General features: G+C 38.7%; 1 long non-coding RNA gene across 1 annotated transcript; it reads left to right on the forward strand.

The window, feature by feature from the left end:
* The first annotated feature begins 250 nt into the window (after positions 1-250).
* Positions 251-5,613, forward strand: LOC128618128 (uncharacterized). Its single transcript, XR_008387684.1, has 2 exons — positions 251-596; positions 2,993-5,613. It is a non-coding gene; the product is annotated as an uncharacterized LOC128618128 (long non-coding RNA).
* Positions 5,614-15,206: the final 9,593 nt, after the last annotated feature.

Raw genomic sequence — 15,206 nt, forward strand, 5'->3', positions numbered from 1 at the left:
TTCCAGAAGCTGGTCGGTGCTGATGGTTCAGAAGCCCAAGAGGGAAGAGAGAAAGGCACAACTGAGAGACGCCAAGAGGGGAGGGAAAGGAGGAAAGAAGGAAAACGGAAGGAGGAGGAGGGGAGGACCTTTTCCAGCCTGTTAAATGTTCCCCAGGCCCAGCCAAGGCGAAGGCAGGCACTGCATGCTGATTTGCATTCAGCGGACATGCTAATTGTGTGTTTTCTAACATACTCCATTCATTCGGACGAGGCTCTAGTCTACAGACGGGCTTCATACACGCCTCCCAGACACCCGCGTGGCCTCCTATTGTTGCTGAGGCTGCTTAACCGAGCCGAAGAGCTCCAGGCCCGGGCCAAGGCACAATGCAGAGCAGGGGGGTAGCCTGGATCTCTAGGCTGCTGTGGAGAGAGGAGAGAACGGGGAAACACTTAGCTAGAGCTCCCTTCTCCGATTCGGAGTGCCTCTCTCATCTCTATCCCTCCACAATGAAGACGATATTGCAGGAAAATGACCTTTCTGAGATGGAAAGAGGCCTGTAGGAAGTCGAACCTGAGTATCCGAAACACTTTTAGAGCCTTGAGGGTTAGATTTCTGTAAGTTCCGTTGAGATTTTTTTGTTTGTTTGTTTGTGATTAGTTTATACGTGTGTGTGTGTGTGTGTGTGTGTATATGTGTGTGTGTGTGTGTGTGTGTGTGTGTGTGTGTGTGTGTGTGTGTGTGTATGAATTTTTCTGTTCTGTTTTTCTGTGCTTTTATAATTTTACAGAATTTCCAGACAGATCAAACGATATTTGTTCCTCTTCAGAGTATGACAGGTGTACATAATACGAACATAAAACTTATCATTGTTGCGGCCATAATATTTAGAATTCTATCAAGGAAATTAGGTTTGATATTTTTCAGGAATAATTTAGCGTGTGAGTTATTGAAAGTTTGTTAATGGGGGTTTTTTTTTTCCGTTCCCCCCCCATTTCTCCATTTTATCACATATTTCATGCAAGAGACTCTCTATTCATTCGTATTGTGCATTAAGGTAAATATTCAGATATTGTTGAGCAGTTCAGCAAACTAGTGATTTTTGCAGCATTATTTTCCAAAATGGCGGCGTAATTGATTTAAAATGGATTCTGCTACCCACAAATATTTTCAGGAGAATTCTGAATTAGCCTATGGTGTAACATAATGCAACTCATAGTACTTGGCAACCTAGCAACCATTACCTTGTATACCTAATATTATGTAATTGCTGTTTTGAAGGAGAATTTATTTTGTATTTTTAAAACATTTTTAAACTTATATATATATATATATATATATATATATATATATATACACACCAGCATTTTTCAATTTGTGCATGTTTTATGATCATTTATAAATTGTATACGGATACGCAATTTAAGGAATTTGATTTGGGGAAAAATCAATTGTAAACAAACATTATATATACATATAGTTAAATGATGTTATTTACATCACTGTATACACAGCATGCCTTTGAGTCTTTACTCTTGCTTACTTTCATTTCCTGGTGGAATGTACTAACAGAGAAATATATTATTGATAGCCAAGGCAGTAACAGACAGGATTCTTTTGATTACATCCCCTCAGTCTCTTTATCTTGTTAAATATTTGAAGGGTGTATGTGTGTGTGTCTGTGTCTGTGTCTATGTCTGTGTGTGTTCGAGAGAGACAGAGAGAGAGGAGAGAAAGGGGAAGCGACCCTAAAACTTGACTTCGACTATTTTATTCCAAATTTGTGCCATTTCACCAATAAAGTCACACAGACCCACACCTCATTTGCGATTGTTTCCAAAACTGTTACTATAACGTAATATAACGTTACTAATATCCTGGATGTTAAGCAAACTGCAGTAACACGGTCTTATTCCTGAGGAGACAAGGCTAGAGCCTTAGTGAAAACTAGCTCCGCCATTTTGATTTCATTTTATAGAAGTACAAACGTCAGTTCAAGCTTTTATACTTTGCATCATGTTCGTTCGCATATTTTTGCTGATGAGGCAAATATTGTCGTATTGGCACTTTCCCACATGCGCACCCATACTATTTATTTATTTATTTATCTTAATAAGAACATTTTCCTTAAAGATATGATGTTTCATTTTAAAAAAAATGTTTTGTCTATTTGATTTGCAAAACCGTACTTCTGAAAAAAATATAAGGAAAGCGAGATTCGATTTGATAACGCTGGTTATTTATATTTTAGTACGTCATAAAGCCGGCGATTAAAGAAATTTAGGGTAACATTAATAGGTGTTGCTGTAAGATCAATAAACAAAATATTAACTGTATTCCTGCACTGTGTGCAATGTGGGATCAATATATTTCTCGATTTCTCTCAGGATCACACTCGTTCACTCTCACTCACTCGCTCTTTCTTTCACACAGAAAAAGATTTACATCAATAAAGTAAAGCAAATTATTTTTTAATACTTCAGCGCAGAAAACGCCACGTGTTTGTGTATCTGGGTGTAGGTCAGTTTTGCATAATATATTCAGTGAAATCAGTTTTGAAGCCCACGTCCTGTGCAAAGTTTGCATGTTTAATTGCAGAGGTTTGATTTCAGACTTGTTTGTGTGCTGTATGCAGGTGTGTGTGTGTTCGGTTAACGAGAAATCTAACACACACACGTGATTTGGTTCGACGCAGACATAATGAATGATATTAAACTGAAATGAATTTTCTGACTAATCAGTCGGTTTCAACGCCGCAGTAATCTAACCGCCTTAATATAGGCGACGTCCAACCAGTTTAAATAAAGGATCATATTAAATCTTAATAAACTAAAATCTTTCAAATCATGTCAGTGACTTTATATAATATATCGTATATTATAGTATATGTAATAAATCGTTATAGTATGTCTACGAAAATAACCAAATTCGCTTCCGCGTCAGCTGTTTATTTTAAATTACAAGCAATGTCTGAGTCGAAGTTAGAGTGACCTTTTGCTTTGTGGTTTTTTAGGGTTTTCTGAAGCTTGATCCTGTCCTACACACTCTGACAAGGATTTCTACACAGGTGAGTGGCACGTGCGCGCTATTTTACTTGAAAATAAACAACCAACATTTTTGCTGTAGAAAAAATACAACGTTAAAATGTCTTAATGTTTGCAGAAAGAAATGTTTGGTCCCTATTACTTTTCTTTTTTTTTCTTTTTTTTTTGGCCACGTTTAAGGGGACTCTAAATACTAAAGTAAAATTCCTTGGAAAAATATGGTGTTATTTATTTCCTCACGTACACATACACCAAGTTGTCCGTTTGCCGTTTTGAACAGTTTCAGCTTTGGGTGCAATCCAGCACACTTTAGTGATTTTCCTACTAAATCTGGTAATGAACCAAAGAATCAGGTTTGTTTGGGCAGCGAAATCAACAAACTGTGATAGAAATACAACTTTCAGCCAGCTTTCAAGGAAGTTTTTATCCATTGAAAGTTTGAAGCACAACTTATTATGAAATAAACAGAAAGATTTGGGGGAAAAAAATGACATTTGCTCTTTTCAAATGTGTGTAAGAGTCTTTTTTCTGCATGTGGCTTTTACAACCAGTTAGAGTCTCTGTATTTGACTCCACAGTACAACAGTACATACGCATTCGTTTTTGTAAAGCACATTATGACTGGAATTATTAAATCTATTTAGTGTGTTACGAAACCGTTCTTTAAACCGTTCTAAAAACATTTCTTGACAAAATATGGAAAAAGAAATGCAACACTGAAACACAAAACAGTGATAATAATGAATATGGAGAGAATTATTCTCATATCAGGTGAGGTGGCAAATTGTCTGCACATAACGACTACACAGCTCTGTATGCTTCCATAAAAATCAGTTTGATCAGTTGTTGATTGCGCTGTAAGTTTCTTGTCATCCATAACTTTTTTTTTTTTTGTTCTTGTTGCATTGTTACTTTGTGATTTTTTTTTTTTCATTCCCGAAGGGTCCGAGCAACACCATGATGCCAGCTGGAAATCCTGCAGATAATTGTGACACATGTCCATAAGCGTAGGTGTAAATCCCTTCATGGTAAATAAGCTAAATATTCAGTATAGGTAGTATATTAATATCGCTGGCCAAACACGGCATTGTATAATTACATGCTTAAATGATGTATATAAATAATAAATATAAAACAATTTTTTTTAAAAATGGCATATAAACAATAAGGATGAAAAGATGACAGACAATTAAAGTCAGACTTTTTTTTTTCAGGAAACATTTAATTTATTTTTTTTATAGTTGAATAGCCACAACAACAACAACAACAAAAAAGCTCTAACTGAAGCTTTTTCTTAATTTATATTACATTTATGAAAACAAAAATCAAAACGGTCCATTTTCAGCTTCCTGGTTCTTATAGTGGAGCTTTACAAGACACAAGCTGGTTCATAGGAAGATATCTACTAAATGCTCTCAATGCAAAAAAAAAAACCCAAAAAAACAAACAGTTACTGTTAATACACTTACCTAACAATACTGGAGTGCAAAATAAGTGTTTGATCATGACAAAGAGCTTATCACTTTTCTACTGAAACCAGTTTTGGCAAAAAAAATTTATAATGTTGAACAGGCCTTGTCTTTTTTCTTCGTCATTGTACTCACCCCCACAGACTACATCCACTCAAACATATTCTCTTTTATTGCACAGTAGTGGTTGATTTTTCAAAAACTTGAAAGCATTTTTTTTTATTATTGTTTAGTTAGTTATTTATTTTTAAAGAATGTTCACTAAACCCTCACTACAATACATATTGTCACTGTTTAAAAGAATATAAACAGGTCCCTTCCTCTCACGTCCATTTCTATGCCTAAGGCATTGGAAAAATGACTGACCTTCTGGAGAGTCTCAGTGAACATTGTGAACATTAGCCAGCGTTGTGTAGATGAATATAAGAGTGCTGTGGTTTGGGAGACTGGGAATGAAGGACTAGACAGGGCTGGCAAGAAAAAAGATGGAGTGAAGTGAATTAGCATTTTCTTATTAGGCAGCTTCATTTTTAGTTGACTGACTCGTATTGCAAGCTTTGCAGTGTCCTGGACCCTTTTGGCTCCACCCTCCACTCCTTGACCTTGGATAAGTGCCATAAACTGTTGTTTTCCACTTGTGTCGAAGTAGTGGCAAGGGTATGCGGTACTTCTGAAACCTTCACTACTTGTCTACCCTGCCCTTTGTCATCGTCGCACCCCCCCCCCCCACCCCACCCAACCCAGATGCTTTGGCTAGAAACACAACCTGCTTTTGCATAAGGCACTGAGGCTGTGGCTCTGCTACCCCATCACTGCTGTATGATATCTCCTCTGGAATTCTGCGCATGCCAAGCATTCGGTTACTCAGACAGATGGTGGAAACATCTTAAAGACACCTCTGATATCTGTTCATCTAGAGAAATGCATCTAAACATGTATGGTTCATGGAAAAATTTTCATGGATAAATATACACATTTAATTTCATATTATTAGCAATTATTGTTTTGCTTTGTTTTTACCTAAAGGTGTACTGGAAGCTCTATTTCAGTATAGGACCATTTGCATCCAAAAGGGTTTTAACGAGTTGAAAAGTACAAATAAACCGTTTAAAAAAAAAAAACGCAAAACTTTAAGCTCATTCGCTTCATTGTTTTCTTTGGGCAGCAGCCTGTTTCTGCTTGGCACGTATAACCACCCATATTGTGTTTATGAATTATAAACCACATTACATAAGTGCCCACTACACACACATTTCCCCACCACCTCCTATACTACCGAAGCGCACTCACAGGACCTCTAGAGTGTCCTTCTGCCATGGGCCTTTGCCCGGGTAGAGTTCCGAGGAACAGATGGCATCTCTGTGTGGCATGGGATGTCACAACGTGATGCATCTGAATATATAGGGAAAACTGTCCAAGCAAACCTTAAATGCAAAACAGGATTCAATAAGCTTACTATGATTTTGGTGAAATTCAGCGTTTTTTCAGAATAATCTTTCTGTAGATCTTCTTTTATTTGCTCAGTGGAGAAGAGTTGACCTGGTTAGCTACAAATAGTCTCAGTCATTAGTGCACTGCATAAGGTTAGAAATCCTCTGGTTTTGCTGTGGAGCTTTAAACAGTCAAAAGTATTTGAATAGTGCTCTATTAATAGCCTAGCAACAGATGCATTTCTGTCTTCCAATGGCAGAGGGGCATGTGCTTTGAGAATGTGTCAGCCTGACAGATCATCTCAGTAAGTCGCTGTAGCCTGTCTGGATCAGAGCGTGCCCATTGCTGCTTCAGCACTCTTTGCACCACTAGTCCATTCAGAATAGGACAGGTCCTAAAACATTTTTATTCACTAATAACAACAATAAAAAAAGTCTCCAATAGGCCCACGAATGGAGAAGTAGTATGTAACCAAACAGTTTTAAATTCAAGTGAAATTTAAATTCGCGACTAAACTTTAGAAATTCGAATTTGGTCCTTGGATGTTGGCAAGTCTTAACGTACTTAACTCAAAACAGGATGCAGCTGGTCTCCTGTGTGAATGGAGGAGACTGCGTCAGAAACGATTAGTGGACGAACGCCTGATAACTTTATTTTGACCTGTCACTGAGGTGCATTTTTTATATTACGTTACCAAATGTTTGCTATTGAAATTATAGCTGAATTTGGCAAGTGAAAGCAGAAAGCCGGTTTGTATGTTCAGATCCAGCCACGGAAATTTCAGCTCTGGGAAACAATGGAACCTAACTCATGACAGATCATTGTGGCACTAAGCCCAGTTTTGTCTTGTAGATTATATATACTGTTGGTGATTTGTATTGGCTCCGAACAATCCATACTGTGGTAGCATATTCTTTCTGCTACTGAATGTTTTGTGAATGTACTGGGGAAGTCTCATCCAGAGCTCTCATTGATGGCTGAAGTTCCTCCCAGCAGACCATCCGCAGCATTATTCCCTGCAGCATTATTCATTTAATTTCACAGTCTCCACAATAAATCTGTTTGGCCCTGTTACTTGTGGTTTAATAGTGCAAATTTGGAACTCTTTCCAGCTGATTCTTGCTAACGTAAGAAGATGATTCCGATGACCAAATTCTGTATGTGGACACTGTAGGTTCATATAGACAGAAGATTGACGGTAGTACTGGTGAAATAAAATGAATCAAGTTGTAGTGTTCAGATTGTTTCCTAACCCTGTGCCCCCAGATAAGGTCCACAGATAAGGCCTCAGCATACTTAACGTGAAGAGGACATCTGCAAGGGTTGCGCAAATGTTTACAAGCTCGCATACTTTCTGCGGTTTTGTTTTGGCCATCGCCTATAAACGCTCCAGTCACAAGCTTTGTCAGGTAGATTGCTTGTCCGTGGATTCACCAAGCTGCCCTGTGCAGGACACGTCGCCTCTACACGGTGTCCATTTGCTCCATAATTATGTCACATTATTCGTGGAAGTCTGGCGAACTTTGTCTCCGCATGAAGTATGCTGAGGACTATGCTCCAATCTCTCCCACCTTGTCACTCAGTCATTTCTAGTCGTACTCAAACGCAGTATTGGTCCAGTTGGACCACAAATGACAAACAATTGTGTAACTTAACAAGTTTTTCTGTCCAATGAAAACAAGAAACAAATCAATTGATCTTGCTTTTAGGATGTAAATGTGAATAACATTTGCATAACTGAAAAGCCAATTCGTTTGAAAGGGAAAGGACACCGTAACACAAAAGGTAATTAACCTTTGGCAGATTTTTTTTATGCTAAGTTTATCCATGTGAACATTATCCTTGTGAATTCTCAGTACTTGGAATTACTGAGCCGAGAGAATGCAAGTAGAAGGGCTGTGGCCTATTCTTAAAAAAAAAAACTAATCCCGCCTATCATTTCATTTCTTTACAGTCACTCCTTCCCCCAACTTGTTTGGTGGACCCCAGCCAGTGGTCAACAAGTATGACAGTGAAACCTTAGGTCATATTATTTAGCAAATAAAACGGTACCCTTGGTAAAGATGAGTAAAAATAAAAAGGGTTTTTGAGGGGCCGGGGGGGGGGGGGGGGGGGGTTGTCTTTTGTAGTTAATTTGCTCAATCTCGCACCAAAAATGAGATGTCTCTAAATTAATGGAAGTAATCATATTCCAAGAAACTAAAAAAAAAAAACCTTATCACAAAATGAGATTTTTAACGAACTAACGTCTCAGTTATTGGCACCCCTGCATTTTGTACTTCTATAATCCTTGATGAGATTTGAGAGAGAGCACTTCTCAATACAGAATCTCTCCAAATCCTTCAGAGTCGTAGGTCAACTCTTGTGGAAACTCACCACTCAGGTAGGTTTTCACTGGGATTTAGGCCAGGGGACTGGAATGGCCACATCAAAACCTTGATTCGTTGATCATTTAGGCATTTCTGTGTTGAGTTGGACATATATTTTAAAGCAATGTCTTGGAGAAATGGTGGCTCTAAAATGGGTCTGTGTACTTTTCCACTGTGTACTCTTCCATCATTACAGCTCAGGTTGTTTTAAACTTCTTGGCTATCTTGATTATGCCTATAAGGCATGTAGCTATTTTATAGCCATTGCCAGAATAATGAAGGCCAACAAACTTTCCTCATTCTATTTGTGCATTGTTGAACCTTTCCCCTGTTGACGAACAACTTAGGAATTCAGCTCTCTGTGTCATCTCATATTTATACCAGTGAATCGGGAAGTCGTGGAAGACCGCTGAAGAGACTCTAAACAGTCGCGTGAACTTAAAAAAAAAACATGTAAACTACACATTTTGTCCATAAGAGTCATAAGACACATCATAAGACACATCGCTTTGTTAATGTGTAAAATACCGCATGGTTTTTTTTTTTTGCTTGGAATATTTTTGCTTAAATTGATGATTTGATATCTTTCGTGAACTTAAACGAATTAACCATAACATTTTTCATAACCGTTTAAAAAAAAATCCATCTCAGGCAAGGGTGCCAATAATTCTAGAGCTGACAATAAATATGTCATGGCATCCTTTTACCATCCGGTCATGATAGGATTGCATATATGTTTTTATCCATGCTTCAATCTGTTCCTGTTTGTGTACTCAAGCATATGCTTTACAGCGGGTCTCTGTTTAGGTCTGTTAGAGTCATTAGTTACATTAAATGTGCTGTATCAACTGCAGAGGTGATCGGGAGGTCATGGTGTCTGTCTCAGACCACCACAACGTCTACTCATCCAGGCTGGCTGCACACTTGTGTAATAGGAGCTTCTAGCATGTATAAATAGTTGTTTCAAGCCTGCGCCTATTAACCTGGTGCCACAGGAACCTTAGGCTCCTTATTTAGCCTTAGCGCTACTCACATGACTGCACGGATTTCTGAAAAGATGCCTGCGGAGTTATGATTCACACAAATATCCATATTCACAGCACCGCAGTGAATGAATGATATTGCCGCTTCGTTAAAATTCTATTTGTTTGAACTTGACTTTATTTGTATGTCAGTACACCGTGTGTGTTTTTCTACACATCGGTTTGATAAATACTACAAACTCTCTGGAATATGCTGAATCAAATAGGTTGAACTAACAAAAAAGAAAAATGCTGTGGTTAGCCCTTTTAAGGAATGATTTCTTTTCTTTTTTTTTCAATCCCGTGCAGCAAAACTAGTCAAACCGGATCCCCTGTGAAATTCACACCTAATATGTGGAATTCATCGCTGGATGTGACAAAACATATTTTTCATATTTCTAAACAAGATTTTATTATTTAATTGTTTCACCTAGGCTGATTTTAGAGATATAAAAATATAAGAATGTGCTTCCAGTTATCAAGACTGCAGTTCTATTGTTGTGAATCACCAGTGAACCGTCAGTCTGTCATGTGACCAAGCAGATTTGCGATTGGTTGGTGCAGTGCATAGCAACAGAAGAGACTGCAATTCTTCCAATAAGAAGCGTTTCATTAACTTTATGAACACGGGCCTAGATCAACTAATGGATTTAATGAGTCTTGTTTTTTTGGGGGGGGGGTTTCCATGCTACAGATGAAGGCGAGAAATGTTGAGGCACACTAGAAGAATGCATCAACGGACAAACTGGAACCCGTAACAGGAAAATGATCTTTTTGATCAAGGTATCGTATGCTTACGTGAGTAAAATTCATCCTGGGAAATATTAACGTTTTATTCATAACTATACATTTGCAAGAAAAATATTCATTTTTTTATTGCTCTTACTGTGATTCTGTACACTCGACGAAACCCTGTTTCCAGCCTGATCCGGACCAGCTGACCACTCTGCAGTGCATTACACTGTCCTTTGGGGTGAGGTAGTAGGTTGTATAGTTTTAGGGTCATACCCTTGCTGTGAGATAACTATACAACTTACTGTCTTTCCTGAAGTGGCTATAATATCATCGTTATGATGTGAAGTGACTGCATGCTGCTTACTGCTACAATTGGCGTCTTTTCTTCTGATCTGTTTAGCGTTAAGTAACTCATGTCAATTTCATGAGTTCATGCAAAGCGCTAACTATATGTCTTCGTGTATTTCTTTCCCTAAAGCTGTAGACTGCAAATGTGACTTGTTCATTGTAATGTATGAATTTACTGGACAGCAATCATCTTGCCTGACAAATATATGTTTATCTAGTTTCAAGTAGTGAATGGGCAATGTCCAGATGTGCAGCTGGGGTGATATTCATCTATATGTGCTTGTATTGGGTTGGACAGTGCTTTCACTGTACTGATATGATTTTTATTTTGTATATACAGTGCCAATAAATAGTGATGTTCTGATAATTACCGTGCAGTCCATGCTAACACAGATGTCTGATGATGATAATGCTTTCCAACCTCTATAAATATGAAATCACACAAGATTAAGAATAATGTAAAGGCTATCGAATCATCCAGTCTCCTTCCTGTTAGCCCTGTGGGCGGTTTCTGGTGTTCGTACAGGATGAGGTAGTAGGTTGTGTGGTTTCTGGGTAGTTGTTTTGCCCCATCAGGAGATAACTATACAACCTACTGCCTTCCCTGGAGGGCAGCGATTCAACACCTGGTGTACCAGCAGGGGGCAGCACTCACCCTTCATCACTGTTTCCATCAACGTTGTGACGTGTATGTGTAGCACTTTATAATGTGTTGTTGTTTATATATATGCATAATGTCATGCAATGATGTTGTCTTTGGGTGTTTCTTTTAAGTGTGGCAGAATGATCATATAAGGAAAAACCTAAATAAATGAGTGGAGAAACATAACAAGTGCCAAATGCTTCCAGAAAGGTGTACTGCATGATACAATTAAACCATTAACATCCTACCATGCTCTGAGCAGCCCACAATTTTGGACCAAGATGACAAGAAGAAAAGATCTGTTACTTTGAAAGAGTGCTCATTATTGTGGCCCACTGATAGCATGAGCTTCAGTCACAAAGTCTGCTCATCTGGCTGTGTTTCAATAGGAACAGTGATTAACGTGACATCAGAATTCAGATCTATAGGAAAGACAGTAAACATGGTTGTAAATTGACGATGAAAGCGCACATTCAATGCTTCTGATGCTCGTGCGTTAGTGAGATATGTAAGGAAAAACAGAAGCGCATCTGTTGTTCAGGTGACTGATTATGTCAAATCAGTGAGATCAGACTGTTAGCAAGAACCACAACTACTTAGCGAGAGATATTATAGTAGGGATGCAGTCTCTAGTGACAAAGAAGAGTGCAAAAACCACACAAACTGGTTTACAGCGATACGGAAAAAAAGTGATATGTAGCGTACACCAAGCGAACATTACAGTCCGGAAGAATCGCAGTTATATGTTGTGGAGTGGATTTTGCTAGCATGGTTTGGGTCCACTCGTCCCCTTAGAGGGAAAGGTCACTGTAAATCAATACAGTCATTCTGACTGATCATCTTTTTCCTGTGATGAAACATTTTCCTGATGCAAGTGCTCTCTTCCTGGATGATGGAATGGAATGCTCTTAAAGACAGGGCACGAAGGGTAAATGAATGGTTTGATGAGTTCATAAATTATATAAGTCTTATACTATGTCCTTCACAATTACCAGATCTCAGCGCAATTGAACACCTGTTGGAGGTTTCGGACTGACGTATTAGACACCACTATCACCAAAACACCAGTTGAGGAACACCATCATACTGCTAAAGGATGGCTCTTGTTACACTTTACTACTTGGTGCTAATCATTAAATGGGCTAAGATGAATTGCAGGGAAAAAAAAGATAGATGTTTTGCAACGTCTAATAGTACATGCAAAAATATCAAATCATACTACAGGCTGTCCCAAAAGTCTCCATACATAAGGGAAATTAAGACTTTTTAGCAAAATTTCTTGCAAAATTTTCATACTTAGTTTATATATATATATATATATATATATATATATATATATATATATATATATATATATTTCAGATAGCCTTTAAGAACCCCTTGGACAAAAGAACATATTGAAATCATTCTCATGGCTGGATCGGCAAGCTATCGTAAGGTTGTGATGGACTTTAACAGGAAACGTGGCGAGCACATCGCATGTGACACTGTCGCCAGACTTGTTAACCATTTCAAAAAGACTGGACGTGTTGCGGAACGACCAAGAAGAAGTAAACATCCACGAACGTCCACCGATGAAGACATAACCGACGTGGTGCTGGCCGTATATAGTCCCCTATGTATGGAGACTTTTGGGACACCCTGTATATTTGTTCCACATACACAAAATGACAAACACAGCAATAGAACTCAGTCTTCTAGTCTGTTATTACAATCATAATATGCCAGTTTTATAGTAAGAAAATAAAACATTTTTCCAGAAGCATGTAATAGTCTAGGGAATATCATCTTTCTCAAGAGGCAGGAAAAAGGTGCCACAGACATGAGTTCTCATTTATACACACTGTTGATAAGCACGTGGTATATTTAACAGAATAATTAAGTTCTACAAGGCTGACATTAAAAGTATTATCATGTGTATATTGTTAGTATTTGATATGGGAGCTGCGAGGTCCAAACACGACCTGTAATATAATCATGTCTAGGAAGTCGAGAAGTAAAAATAAAATAAAATGACTATTACAAAAAGCAGTTGTACCAGGCTCTCTGACGTATATGGGGAATTAGAAATCCAGATTCAGCATACAGCTGTTCATCCTAGTTTAGCAAACAAGCAAGCATCAATCCATGATGTTTTGAGAGCAGTTTTAATTCAAATTCAAGCTACTGTGTTTTAACCCAGATGTGTGCTACCCATCTACAAGAAATGGTTCTTTAAACATAAAAGTGTTTATAATTCTACATTAGTATCCACTTGAAATTTCAGAATTTTATCTAAATACTAGTTGTTTTGATGCTGTGTTTTTTTGTTTTTGTTTTTTTTTTTGCCGTGAGAGGAGCTCTGATGAAATGATACTGAGCTCTCACCCTCAGTGCAAGAGTCCCGCAGAGAATGTACAGAGCTTAGCCAGATCACTACAGTGAATTAGAAATGGTGCCACCTGCTGTTTGGTATCATACAGCAACTTGTGCAAGAAAGTACAACGGGATTCTGCATAGTCCTGGGAAAGTCGTGTTTCTGTGAAATTCACAGGGTTTCCTGGATTAATGCGTTTGTGTGGTCAGTGCAAAACGTTCTCAAAGAGTCAAATGGGTAAAAAAATAATTGTGTGGTATATTTATTTAAGTGGGCGCACAGTAGCTTAATGGTTAAACCTCACACCTCCAGGGTTGGGGGTTCGATTCCCACCATGGCCCTGTGTGTGCGGAGTTTGCATGTTCTCCCCGTGCTACGGGGGTTTCTTCTGGGTACTCCGGTTTCCTCCCCCAGTCCAAAGACATGCATGGTAGGCTGATTGGCCTTTCCAAAGTGTCCGTAGTGTATGAATGGGTGTGTGAATGTGTATGTGAGTGTGCCCTGCGATGGATTGGCGCCCTGTCCAGTGTGTACCCCGCCTTGTGCCCCATGCTCCCTGGGATAGGCTCCAGGTTCCCCGCGACCCTGTAGAATAAGCGGTATAGAACATGGATGGATGGATATTTGTTTAAGTACAGAAGTGGAAAGAGTTTCAATGACAGGGCTGCCAGACAGCCAAGACCAGGAGATCTTAAACTGTGCAATTTTGGTAAACTTGTTTCCACTGTAGCATCAGTTCTTGGCTAACAGGAGTGAAACCCAGTGAGGTGATCTGCTATTGTAGCCAATCCCCCTCATGGTTTGGCATGTTGTGTGTTCTAACATGCATTTCTGCTCACCATGGTTGTAAAGAGTGTTTACTGTATTTGAGTTACTGTAGACTTCCTATGAGCTCAAACCAGTCTGGACATTCTGAAAGTTAAATTACGTTTTTGACCTTGATCTACCTGATTTTATGCATTAGGCTACTGCCACGTGATTGGCTGATGGGATAATTCTATGTTTGACCAGTGGTACAGGTTTCCCATTAAAGTAGCTGGTGAGCGTATTTACTCTATACACTGTATGTCTATACATATATTATACATACACAAGGTTAACATAGTTCAATGTTATTTAATGTTCACACAACAAGTGTTTTTCATACATTTAGAGCCATGTGAAATATCCTTTTCAATAAAAGTAAAAATTAGTCCCTATAATTCATTTTTTTCCAGTATGCTGTATTGTATAATTTAAATATGTACACTTTGCGCACTGTTTTTTCTTTCTTCTCCTTTGTAATTTATGAATGCGCATATATCTTCATGTCCATTCATGTAGTGTTAAGGGTGACATCAAGCATTATGAATTAGAAATCTTACAGTTGAGTAAGCAGTGATGAAATATCTCTTTTGAAATAGTTACTGAAAGCTCTTTATTGCAAAAGCCATATGCAGAAGCACATGAGGTTCACACTCGATGTCATGAAATCATCCAGACTCTTTAAAGCATGCCGTCTCACTGCTCTGGGGGAGATAGGCCGAGAGACACAGGTAGTGAGGAATAGAACAGATTTCTGGGTGTGTTGCAACACAGTGCTGGTGTCTTCATGTTCAGCACCCCCAGGGAAACTGGCGAAGGCTCTGCTTTACTTCAAGTCGGGAGTAGCTCAAGCAGAGGCAGCGAGCCAAAGGATTTCAACTCATCATGTGCTGAGAAAAACAGGGCCAGGAACAAACCAGCTGCTTATGGCCCCTAGAGCCCTGTACTCCACCCAGGATATGGAGAACAAACATGTCTACCCCATTGTCCATGTACTCATCCAGTT

Source organism: Ictalurus furcatus, chromosome 14 (assembly GCF_023375685.1).
Source record: "Ictalurus furcatus strain D&B chromosome 14, Billie_1.0, whole genome shotgun sequence".
Taxonomy (NCBI): Eukaryota; Metazoa; Chordata; class Actinopteri; order Siluriformes; family Ictaluridae; genus Ictalurus; species Ictalurus furcatus.